This window comes from Neophocaena asiaeorientalis, unplaced genomic scaffold (assembly GCF_003031525.2).
Source record: "Neophocaena asiaeorientalis asiaeorientalis breed wild unplaced genomic scaffold, Neophocaena_asiaeorientalis_V1.1 scaffold62, whole genome shotgun sequence".
NCBI classification, from domain to species: Eukaryota; Metazoa; Chordata; class Mammalia; order Artiodactyla; family Phocoenidae; genus Neophocaena; species Neophocaena asiaeorientalis.
Window position 1 is genome coordinate 76,058 of NW_020175191.1, and position 10,608 is coordinate 86,665.

A 10,608-nucleotide genomic window follows, 5' to 3' on the forward strand; every position below is an offset into this window, starting at 1 on the left:
AAGGGCAGCCAGGGAAAGAGGACAGAAAAACCAGGAGGAATGGTCCCCTTTCCCCATCCCCCCAACCCAGTCCACAGCCACTCTTATTCAGGGAACCGCCCTCATCACCTCTGAGCCCCCTAACCCAGCCCCAGGTGCAGCCTCCATGTTGCCCCCGCGATCAAGTCCAGACTCCTCGGAATGGCGTTGGAGACTCTCTGTGAGGGGGTCTCCCAGCCTCTGCAGTCTCCTGTTGCCTGGTTCATCAGGAAACCATAAGTGCCACTGGGCCACGTGTCCCGGGGCTCAGAGCGAGCTCTTTCACTTCCTCTCCCCTACGCACATGCTTCTTTCTGGCTAGGAAGGCCCTTCTCCTGTGCATCCACACAGAAAACAAGCACTTTTCCTTCTAGACACTTCTCAAACTGAAACTTGAAGAAAAACTTGCAGACCCCACCCGCCCCTGTCCCATGCTGGGTTTATATAATCCCTCCCCTGTTATTCTTTGAGCTCCTGGAAGACAGGGATCTCCCCTTCTCATTTCTGCATTTCTATCCCCTACCACAATGCCTGGCAGCTACTAGGTGCTCAGAATATTGACAGATGAATGAGTAGGAACCTCAGTGAACCAGGGGGCATAAACTTAGCACTGGGTATAGAATACCAGCACTGGGTATAGAATAGCAATCAGCTAGGACCTGTGAGGCACTTTCCATTATACCAGCTGCTGTGCTGAGCCTTTTATACATCTGATCTCCTTCGATTCTCTCTGATGAAGTAGATACTGTCATTACTGTTGAGGCTCAGAAGGGTTAAGTAACTTGCCCCCCGGGGTGCAGAGCTAGGAAGTGGCAGAGCTGGCATTCAAACCCAGGTTCCTGGCTTCGGTAAATGCATAAGCAAGAAGGGCTTGGGCCCCAAGGGGATCTCTGTACCAGAAAGAAAACCTTTTGTTGGACCAAGGTGCCCCACACACAAAAAATTTAATAATAAAATAAATTACAAGTGAAACGTGGCTCAGCAGATTTTCCCATCTAAAAGAAAGCCCATGTCTGTTTAGGTTCTACTGAAAAAACCTGAAAATATGGAGGAGGGAAGGGTCTGGGAGGAGCCATGAGCCTGAATCAGAGAAAAAGCAACCGGAGTCCTAGGGAAAGGACTCTCGTGTCCCAAACCCTGGCCTGGAGCCTCCGTGCGCTGAGGCAACTGGACTCAGATCAACTGCAAGGCCACAACCTGGCCCTTGGGCTTCTGCTTAAAAGCCTAAGAGCCCGGCCAGAGATGGTTCATCTGATCCTTTGCAGCTTCTCAGAAAAGCCTGGGAAATCCCAGCACCCAGCCTGCAGCAACAACAAGACGCAGTGTTAGCAGGGGCCCAAGGAAAGGACTCTGCAGCCCCAGAACTGGTGCAGGCGGCTGCTGAGACAGGATGTCAGGCAGGCGGAAGGTGCTGGCTTCTGCCAGGGGCTGGCTCTCACTGACTCGACTGCTGCCTGCAGAGTTGCACAAAATCATTTTGCTCACTTCCTCTTGGCCCCATCACCACTTCCCCAAAGATTTATATTTTTATAGAACTTGATGCTTGCCAGCCAGCAGCAGAGGCTTAGAAAGAGCAGGCGCCCAGAGTCCCTCCAGGACGGTGGTCTGCTCTTACTCCCCCTCTGCCAGCCCCCTTTCCTTCTCTGCCTCTCAATCAAGCCAGAGGGAGGAGGCTGTGCTGATCTGGAGCCACTGTCCCCAGGGGGCTTCCTACTAGGACTTCAGCTGTGACCAAGGAACCAGGGACTCCCTATAGCCTGAGTTCAGCAGAGACTCACTTAGAGCCAGTGTGATGGGGGAGGAGAGAGGTCAAGGTTCCTTCACTCTGAGCAACGGGAAATCCTGCCCAGCCAAGGGGAGCTGTTCCTGGCACCTACGCCCCACCCACCAGACCCTCCACCCACACTGAGTGTGTCAGAAGGCCTCTGGGCTCTAGTGGAGAATCCAGAGAAGGGTTCAGCTAACTATATTTATTCCAGGTTCTAGGCACTTAGGAAGTGAGGAGGTGTTCCAACTACCAGAGTCTTAGCAGGTAAGAGGCTTTTATTCCTGTGTCCCTGTTGGGGGCGCTATGTGCAGGAGTGACCACCAGGTGGCAGCACATTTCCACTGCCACTCGGGGTGCAGGTTGAGCGATAAAATCCCTGAGAATTTAGCAGCACAGCCTCCGAGCACCACCTCGCCAGCCCCCTCAGATCGCGCAGAAAAGGAAAGAGAGAACTAAGAGGAAGGGAGACACGGAGAGACTGCCATCTGCCTAAATTCAATCCAGTCCCAAAGAGTATTCCTGGGCAGTACCAAATTCCATCCTCTTGACTCGAGGGGCTAAGAAGCAGCTTCTCCTTTTAAACCCGTGAGTGTTCCAGTAAAAACAATATTTGGTGCCCTTCATAGCGTGCAAAACTCCTCACACGGTCCACGTCAGTAAATGAACACAACCACCCCGCAAGGTAGGTATCATTCGTCTCATCTCCCAGCAGAAGAAACTGAGGCAGAGAGACAGGGGGATCTACTCAAGGTTGCCCATCTGGTCAGAGGCAGTGTGAGGATGGAGCCATCTCTGGCCTCCTTGACTGGGGGGCGGGGCACAGAAACCACCCGGGGAGGTCCCACCAGGATGTTTCGCTCCCTATGCCTATGTCACCAGGCCCTCCCTCGGTGCCTGCCAGTCTCTGACCTGTCCTCTCCCTTCTATGGGCACAGGGCCCACTGGTCCACTTTCCCAGCCTTCGCTGGAATGCTTCCTGTCTTTTGGTGCACATGATTTCTCAGACCACCTTGGGTCTCTTCACAATCCAGCCTCCTCTTCATCACAGCCCCAGGCTTCTGACCAGCCATGCCGGGTGTCTCCACGGTCCCCGGGGTGGCCAAGTGTACACCCTGCTCTTGATCCCCACGCCCTTTGTCTAAACACCAGAAGGTGTAAGAACGAACTCCGGATAGAGCAACTGCTGATCCTAGACGTTTCCAGCAGGACCATGCCCCGGGACCTGCTTTTTACCTTCTACCTAACAAATGTGATGACACTCCTGCAGGAATTGGCTGGGAACGCCCCTGTTTTGATGACATATGTGTCTTCCCCTCCTACACCACAAGGCCTCTCATATTTATGATTGGATGCCAACCAACCTGTACCAGGCACTCTGCCAGGGGTTGTACACACATCATTCACAAGTCTACAGCAAGCCTGCAAGTGAGTATTATTAGATCCATTTCACAGGTGAGGAAACTAAGGCATGGTAGCCAGTGAATGACTTGCTCTGGGCAACACAGCCAGTAAATGGCAGAACTGGGCCCAAACCCCAGTCTGTCTTGCCTTCAAAGCCCTGGCTCTTCTCAATGAACCCCATGAGGACAGTTACACATCAATTATGCCAAAACCCCACTTGTAATTTGGGCAGAAATCCTTCAGTGTCCTAATTGATAAGACTTGCTTCAGAGGTCAGGCCAGCTACTAGGGGCAGTGTGTTATTGGGCCAATTGTCTGCGTTCCAGCACCTGTCAAAGCTCAGCTCAGCAGGGGGGTATCTTGGGCCTCCAGAGCAGTCAGTCCCCTCCCCCTCCGCGCTCCCTGAGTGCAACTCCTGCAGTGGGCCATATGAGGCAATGGCGTCTTGGAACCATATTACTTTAGTTCCCTGCTGAGACGCATTCCCAGATAACCTCAGCCTCTGCGTTTTATTAAAGGTAAATATGGAAAGCTGTCAGAGGAAGTATGTACTGCAATTCATCATGACCAAAGATACTATCTGCTGCTATGTTCCCTATAGAAAGTTTCTCAGGATACATTTCTCTGAGGAGTTTAGTGCTAGAAAAAAAAAAAAAAAATTGCTTCTCTTAATAAACTAGCCTGCTTTGTTGAACTGCTTAGTGGTAGAGCTTTGTATAATTTGGTTTTGTGTGGGCAGCCAAGAGGCTCCGCACTGGTGTTCTGTCTCAGTAACCACACTCTGCTTAGGTATCCCGCGGCATCTGTAGGCCCCGTGTCAGCCCTTGGCACCTGTTGTGTCGGGGATTCCATCTTGCCTCGTTCTTTTATTATGAACGGCTCCCATCCTTTTCGGAAGTGGGCAAGCTGTAAATAACGAACACACAGAACTGACATTAGAAGGCCCGTTAGTGTTTATTTTGAAGGCACGTCTGCCGGTTGATTAACCCAGGTTCTTAAACAAAGATTCTTGTCAGTCCCCCCACGACTTGGAGGTGAGGATTTTTTTCCCCGGACAAGTGATCCACAATCATATTTTAGATGATTAGTTTGGGCAAAAGAAAAAACTATGTTGCCACTGGAAATGCCCTCTGGGGTTCAGTGAGCCCTTTGAGGAAAGCTTTCAATACAATACTTGAAGCATCAGTATCCAGCAGGATCTGGTAAATGCTCCCTCAGGAATGATGCTGGAAAGAGCATAATATAATGATTCTCCAGGTGGAATTTATTTTTATTTATGTAACCCCACCCACTTCCACAAAGGATTGAAGTTACTCTACGGGGCTGAGTCAATAGCTTCCCCCTCTGTACCCCACGTCATCTCACACATTCCTCTGTCCGAGCACTTATTACACCATTTTGTAGTTATTTAATTACATGACTGCTCCTCTCACTAGCTAGCAAACCCCAGTAACTAGTAAACTCCTTAAGTAAACTCCGAAAGAAAGTATACCTCATTCATCTTTATATCTCCCTCCCTCTCCCCTTCTCCCCAAAGCACCAAGAGCCTGAAATAGTACCTGGCACATAGGAGACCTACAATCAATTCTCACTGAATGTGTGATGAATTATTCTCAGGTCTCTCCGCTCCTCGCCTTGCAGGAATGCTGACCATATGTCTCTACGTCCACCGCGGAGTCAGGAGGGATCTAGGAAGACCTCTTCCTCACCAAAAATAGCTTTTTGCAATCTAACTTCAATTGCAAACCAGTACAGATAGAGAACAACATTTTTCTGGTGAAAGTTTGGGTCTGGTCAAAGGCACCCTCAGGGAGAATGTCTGCTATTTACATTACAGTTTGTGGTTTCAGCATTTTTATATACAATAGCCTATTTCATTCTCTCATCTCTGTGATTTATCTAAAATGGTGCCTTCTACACACACACACACACACACACACACATGCGCGCGCACTCTCCGTCATCTCACTCTGTTTATTTCCTATGTTACCCCTTTTACAACCAGAGCTCTTCATCAGAGTTTATTCCTTTCCTCACTTGGCTTGTCACTGCTCTATCTGCAGGACCCAGAACCACCTCTGGTCCTGGCTAGCCCATTTAGTGTGACACATGATGTAGTGTGACAGATCACTGGGTTTGGTATGGGGTTTCCAGAATATGAGGATTTGGAGTGGGAGGGAGCAACAGAGGAATCTGATGCCCAGAGTGGCTAGTTCAAGGTCAAACCTGGGGCAAGCAGCCAGGGTTCTTCACCAGCAGAAAAACTGGGAATCCACGTGGTTGGGAATCCATAACGATGCGCTCCCCAGTTCCTGCATTTTCTTAGGGTTGATTCTCTCAGTCTCTTGCTGGAGGGGCTCTGTCCATGTTCTGCTTCACTGGCTCCTTTGTCATTCTGGTCCCCCCTCTCTCTGAATCTCCAAACCGCCTAGGACCCTCCAACCAACTCTGTGGCTGATTCTTTCTTCCTTCATGGCTGCGCTTGATCCTTGACCAGTCTGCCTGTCAACCCATGCTGATGGGTGCAGTGGTGGGTGCTAATGAGTTACACCTGGAGCACCCCAGATGTGCCTAATGGACGTTCAGCTACAGTGAGATGCTTGACGGTACGCACATCCGTGCCTCTTCATCCAGGTGCCAGGCCCTTCCCACTCCGCCCTGACCGACACGCTCCAGGGGAGAGATCACTGTCTGGTCCAGTCCTGTGCTGCAAAACACGCTTATCTGTCTTCTCTAAACTCTGTTTCTAAATGGATGATGGTGGACAAGTTGTTCATTCTGTGTCTTCATTTTCCCCTTGATAAGTGACAAAGATACCTGACCGAGGGCTGAGGGAAGCAACGTGGGCCCGGCAGCTGGTCCACGGTCTTGCTGACCTCCCCCTCTACCAGTGTGTGAGCACTACAGGGGAGGGTCCTTGTTGCACCGTCAGGGCCACTCCAGCGCCCGGCCACTGCTCCACCTAAGAGGTGCTTGGTAAATATTGAATTAAAGGAAAATCATTTCACACCTACCAGCTTCCCCAAACCATGAGATACAGGCTTTTGGGGAATCCAAGAGGAAGGACTCCCCAGATGCTGGTCTCTTCGGCACTGACTCTCCCAGTTTCTCAGTGGAGTGGCTCTACTCCTGTCCATATCCCCCAGCAGTGCTCCTGGCTTCTGAAACAGGAAGTGTCCAAAGGAGATTTGGAGGAGGCAGTATCATCTTCCTCTCCCTTCTCCACGGTTGCCAGGGTAACTTGCTTACCCCGTTCCGAGTGGTTTGTCAGCATTGGAGATGGCGCCCACCTACCCAGGGAAGCAGAAGCAGGCGACCTCGGTGGGCTCCCAACCGTCCCACCCATGACTCCTCTGTGAGCCTGGGGAAAGGCAGCTCTGATCTGAAGATGCTCAGTTCCAGACATGCTGCCTGCCAGGTCACTGGCCCCTAAGAGCCACTCTGGCCCCCGACGTGCCCCAGGTGACACTCTCGCAGCACCAGTCTCAAGAGCAAGATTATCCAAGCAATAATCATAGTTTCCATTTCTCACGTGTCATTCATTCTGGAGGGGCTGGCACGTCACTCGACACTATTCACCACTGGGAAGGGCCCCCTCCTTACACCCCCAGGGTGTGAGGGTTGCTGAATGTTACAGCCAACTCCTGCCGAAAACAGCTGCATGGCAAACCTGGGGGCACATGAGGCCCACAATTTAACTTGAATTATATCTATTTGTTTTTCTCTCAACCCTTAACACCAAACATCATCCAATCTTTCATCAACCGTGGAATCTTTCCTGATTTCAAGGCAACAAAGAAATAAGTTTGTTTTAGGTCAAGGGTTTAGGCTCAGAGCTGGGCTGTGGAGCCAGCTCCAATCACTCCTGGCTTCCAAAACAGCATCTCATTCTGTCCTTGTCCCTCCAAGATGAGTCAACTGGCCTGCTCTGGCCATTCCCAGTGGAAGGCTAGACCTCGCTTTAATGACCACGACTTCAGCTGGGGCAACAGAACTCTAGGTCACTGCAAGACAGTCCAGCCCACGCCCCTTTGTCCCCCGCCCCCGTGCCCTGCCCAGTGCCCATGACTAGAGCTTTTTATGTGATTCTGGAGTTGGCACACTCTCCGTTTCTTGCCAATAATGCCAGCTGTTGTTTCTGAGCAAATGGAACAAATGACCAACGTGAACTCCATGCAATCTATGGCCTGGAAACATCTCCAGGGAGGCAAGGGCAGCCGCTGCCTAGGGTGGGACTGGGGGAGATGGAGGAGGGGTTTGCGAAGGAAGATGCAAGAACCTCAGGGAAGAGGGCAAAGGGCGAAGCCTCAGCAGAGAACCACAGAGAGGCACGGGGGCCTTGGTGTAATGGCCCAAGACTGCTGCAGGCCTCACAACTCCTCCCCAGTTTCGCTTCCAAAGATGAACTCGGCTGCGTCTTGACCAGATGAACGGAGTATATGCATAGCCTTTTATAAACGCCATTTTAAATGTTAAATTCTATGTTAAAGCTGACATGGATCTGAGAAAACAATAGGTCGAACTCCCGATTTCACAGGTGATAAGAAAGGTTCAAAGACAAAATAGATGTGTAAGTTAGAGGCCAAGTCTAAACTAGTACCCAGCATCACCACTGCCCCCCAGCAAGTGTGTGTGCAGTGTGGGCACACACACACACACACACACACACACACACACACACACACATGCTATACCACACCGCCTCCAAGTCAGGTAGATGAGGAAGGAAAAGAAAAAATAGCAAGTAGAGATTGCCTACTATGTGTCAGGAGCCACGGTAACACAATGACAGCCACTAACCCTCCTGCGGGCGCCCTCTGGGCCTGGCACAATGCTTAGTGCTCTGTCACACGCCCTCCCTTGATCCCTGTCATGGCTCTATCGCAGAACACATCCGTTTCATCACATCTGCCCTTTGCAGTAGGGAATTTGCGCTTAGAAAGGTTACATAACTCGACAAGGTAGCACTGCTTGTAGACAGTAGAGCCAACATCCACCTGGGTCAGTCACCTGCCCAACCCCTGTTCCACATGCCTCGGGCTCCTCGTTCAGTCCCGTTGCAACCTTGACAGGTGGGTTTTGCCAGTCTCTGCAGATGAGAGACGGGGGTGAGCAGCTCGAATCTGGAATTCAACAATAAGACAGCCCCAGGATCTGCTTTTCCCCTAAAGTGGGAACCTCTAGAGGGAAGCGCTAGGTCTTGACCCCAGACTCTAACCTGGAAAGGCCTTTCTGAGCATCACACGGACTGGCTACCGGCACAGCTGGTGGGACATAGACTGGGTCACAGGGGCTGCCCAGCCAGGACTCCCACCGAGTAAGCCTGAGCCTCATTCCCTGGGTCTGGAAGAGGAAACACCAGTTTCCTAAACTGCCCCCTGCCAGTCCGCAGCCCTGCTTATTTGATGAAGGAAACACCAGTGGAGGGGAGTTTTCAGGCCCTGGATGTTGGGCGAGGAAGGGGCTGTGTGCTTCCTCATGGGAGCAAGTGACGCTGTCAGTCTCTCCCGGAGCAGATGACAAGGAAGGAGGTCCCTGCGAGGAACTAAAGGTGCCCTGCGCTGAGGCGATGGGCCGGGTCCTCACAGGCAGCTGAGCCCAGCTGTAGGTCTGAGAACTGGAGGGAAGCAGGGACAAGGAGGTGGAGCTCTCGGGGGGGCCTTGGTGGGGGGCGGTACTGGTTCCCAGGCACCCCCAGGGGGTCACTGCGCCGTCAGCTCAGCTCCGCTGCTCTAACGCAGGGGTGGAGGGTGTGGAACTCTGGGGCTGATTCATCCGCCACACAATTTGAGGACTCTGGTGGTACACCCGGCCGGAGGTGCTCCTCTGGGAGTCTGCGAACAAGGGATGCGAGAGGGAGTGCTCCCCACAGACCGCAGACCTGAGCCGCTCTTGTCAGCACAGCCCGACCCAGAGAGGGGCGCCCCGATTAAGATCAGGTCCAGCCGTGATGCCCATGCTCTGCGGCGGGCGTGGGTACCCACTCACTTACACGCCCCAAGCGTCCCGGAACTGCAGCTTCTGCGATTCCCCCGAGGTGACTGATCTGGGTGCTGTGTCTCCCTACCCAGTTCCCATCAGCGGAGGCTGAGGCTGGGATTCCTCTGACAGTCCTGTTGTAGGAGAACCGGGCTTGGGCTCTGCCTGCCAGGACAGCGCCCTTGGCACGCGCCTTGGCACACAGCCCGCCCTCACCTTCCCAGATCCTGCACACATCACCTGGGCTCGAGCTGGCCTAAGCAGGAAGGTGCTCCTTGCCATGTCAGTCGTGACCATGGAGCCAAGTTCTGACACCCGTGGCTCAGGGCAGTGTCAGAAAGGCCCAAAGCAAATCAGCAGACGCCCATCTGGGAGCACACCCTGTGTCCTTATCAGCCTTAGCAAGCCCCCGCCAAAACCCTGTCTCCTCAGAAACTTCCGCCCAGCCAGCAGCTGTTTCCTCTCCTATATTTAAACAACCAGGCTAGTGAACTTGAGAGAGCATTGCTGCGGGGGGAGGAACACAGCCTCCCATGGAACCCACGGGCATAGGATGACCCTGAGGCCTAGTGGCCTCTCCTAGTGGCTTGGCTTCTCCCCAGCTTCTGCTGGGTAAGTGTGGCCCAGAGTTCCCAACAAGGCCTCAAGCAGCATGGTCTGTGCAGTGAAGCAGGGGGCCTGGAGGTCTGCCCAGACGGGTGCAAGCAGCTCGTGATGCCTTCCAATAGCGATGGGGTGAAGGGGACCCGCAGGAGAGCCATGAAACACCTATCTCACAGCCCCAGCCCTGAGCACCGGTGGGTGCGACTCTCTAACACCATTACTCCTGGGGTACATTCAGGCCTCTTGGCTATTTTTAGGTGCCATTTCCACCCATATCTAAACAGAGCTGTTTGTTTAGAGGAAAGCCACCGTTTTACCAGAGACCTTTTCCTGGTTCTGCCGGCTCCCCAGGCCCAAGCTATTGTGGTCTCATCCCACTAGACACACACACACACACACACACACACACACACACACACACATACACCCCACACTAGCTTCATGAAACATTTAGTGAGAGGAGGGGTGTTTCAGGAATCCTCTAGAAAATATCCCCTTGTGGCAGAAAGTACCAACAGAGAGTAACATAACGGCCCACATCCCTTCTCTCAGGCTGCCAAGCCTCGGCCATTACCAAGAAATGTTCTCTATGAGCAGCTTTACGTTGCTCTGCAAGGCAAGGAGGCTTTCCTGGACTTAGTAGTTGTCACTGGACAAGAGCAAGGACTGCTCCTGTCACTTGTGTCCTGCTCCCCTTGCCTCATCCCCATATACCGCAAGCCCCTTGTCCCAGCTGGTACTAGAGACAGGGGCTTGGCTTTACATTTTTCCTCCCTTCCTTAAACACAGAACACACCAACCAGCTGAATATTTTATATCTTGGAATCTACACTGAGGTG